The sequence below is a fragment of the Muntiacus reevesi genome, chromosome 4 (genome assembly GCF_963930625.1).
Source record: "Muntiacus reevesi chromosome 4, mMunRee1.1, whole genome shotgun sequence".
Taxonomy (NCBI): Eukaryota; Metazoa; Chordata; class Mammalia; order Artiodactyla; family Cervidae; genus Muntiacus; species Muntiacus reevesi.
The window spans coordinates 34229043-34231364 of record NC_089252.1 but is presented as its reverse complement, the minus strand read 5'-3'; the positions used below and the strand labels follow the sequence as shown (position 1 = coordinate 34231364).

Genomic DNA, 2322 nt, shown 5'->3' with positions numbered 1-2322 from the left:
TTTCCCAGGCAAGAATACAGGAGAAGGTTGCCATTTCCTTCACCAGGGAATCTTCCCAACACAGGGATCAAACTCTCGCCTCCTACTTGGCAGGGGGATTCTTTGCCACTGCCCACAGACAAAAATTACTGGAGGCCATAGACAAAAATTATTGAAGCCCAAGCTATGAAACGTTGCAACAGAGAACCCTAAATTCAATCAGTATGTTCCAATAATTTTCACATTGTCTCTCAGAAGTCACACAGATCTTCCTAACACAGCTGTCCACTAAAGTTTTCAGAAATACACTAAGAATACACTAAGGGGAAAGCATGCATATTGAAGTGGACCAGGATGAAGGGCACTGATGGCAGTATCACACTTTGAAATGCATCAGAAACAGGTGTGATGTATGGATAGATGATGTAGCAAAGTGACAAAATGTAGAACCTGGAAGGAGAATCTGTATGTGCTCACTCACAATTCTTTCAATGTCTCAGCGTGTTTGATTTTTTTACTTAAGTATAGCTTTTGACCTGTGGTGCTGGAGAAGACTCGAGAGTCCCTTGGACTTCAAGGAGATCAAACCAGTCAATCCTAAAGGAAATCAACCCTGACTATTCAGGACTGATGCTGAAGCTGAAGCTCCAATACTTTGGCCACCTGATGCAAAGAGCTGACTCATTGGAAAAGATGCTGATGCTGGGAAAGACTGAAGGCAAAAGGAAAAGAGGGTGGCAGGGGATAAGATGGTTGGATGGTATCACTGACTCAACGGACATGAGTTTGAGCAAACTCCAGGAGACAGTGAAGAATAGGAAAGCCTGGTGCTCGCTCTGGCAGCACATATACTAAAACTGAAACGATACAGAGAAGATTAGCATGGACCCTGTGCAAGGATGACACGCAAATTCATGAAGTGTTCCATATTTTTACTAAACAGACATTTCTCCAAAGAAGAAATACAGATGGCTAACAAATACATGAAAAGATGCTCAACATTACTCATTATCAGAGAAATGGAAATCAAAACCACAATGAGGTATCATTACACACCAGTCAGAATGACTGCTATCCAAAAATCTACAAGCAATAAATGCTGGAGAGGGTGTGGAGAAAAGGGAACCCTCTTACACTGTTGGTGGGAATGCAAATTGGTACAGCCACTGTGGAGATCAATGTGGAGATTTCTTAAAAAACTGAAAATAGAACTGCCATATGAACCAGCAATCCCACTCCTGGGCATACACACTGAGGAAACCAGATCTGAAAGAGACATATGTACCCCAGTGTTCATCGCAGCACTGTTTATAATAGCCAGGACATGGAAGCAACCTAGATGCCCATCAGCAGACAAATGGATAAGGAAGCTGTGGTACATATACACCATGGAATATTACTCAGCCATTAAAAAGAATTCATTTGAATCAGTTCTAATGAGATGGATGAAACTGGAGCCCATTATACAGAGTGAAGTAAGCCAGAAAGATAAACACCAATACAGTACACTAATGCATACATATGGAATTTAAAAAGATGGTAACGATAACCCTATATGCAGGACAGAAAAAGAGACACAGATGTATGGAACAGACTTTTGGACTCTGTGGGAGAAGGCGAGGGTGGGATGATCTGAGAGAACAGCATCGAAACATGTATATTATCAAGTGTGAAACAGGTCGCCAGTCCAGGTTGGATGCATGAGACAAGTGCTCAAGGCTGGTGCACTGGGAAGACCCAGAGGGGTGGGATGGGGAGGGAGGCGGGAGAGGGGATCAGGATGGGGAACACATGTAAATTCATGGCTGATTCATGTCAATGTATGGCAAAAACCACTGCAATATCGTAAAGTAATTAGCCTCCAACTAATAAAAATAAATGGAAAAAAAAAAAAAAAGAATAGGAAGGCCTGGCGTGCTACAGTCCAAGGAGTTGCAAAGATACAGACATGACTTAGCAGCTGAACAACAACAATAGCTGATTGTAATATTATATTATGTTACTTTCTGGTGTATAACACAGTGATTTGATATTTGTATAGATTATATTCCATATAAAGTTATTATAAAGTAATGGCTATATTTTAAATAAAATATTGGTGTGGGGGGAGAATGTCCTAGAGAAAAATCTGGATGCATCTCACAGACATAATGATAAGTGGAGGAAGCCAGAAAGCCAAAGAGTACATATTTTACAACGCCAATTACATAAAGGTCAGGAATAGTGAAATAATCTGTGGGAACATAAGCCGAGTAGTGGAAACCTCAGGAAAATATTGGTTGAGAAAGGTCATTAGAAATCCTTCTGCACTGCTGGAAGTGTTCTGCATCTTGATTATTTCTT

General features: G+C 40.9%; 1 non-coding gene across 1 annotated transcript; it reads left to right on the top strand.

Moving 5' to 3' along the window:
• The first annotated feature begins 806 nt into the window (after window positions 1–806).
• Window positions 807–913, top strand: LOC136168004 (U6 spliceosomal RNA). The gene has a single exon (XR_010663171.1). It is a non-coding gene; the product is annotated as a U6 spliceosomal RNA (small nuclear RNA).
• Window positions 914–2322: the final 1409 nt, after the last annotated feature.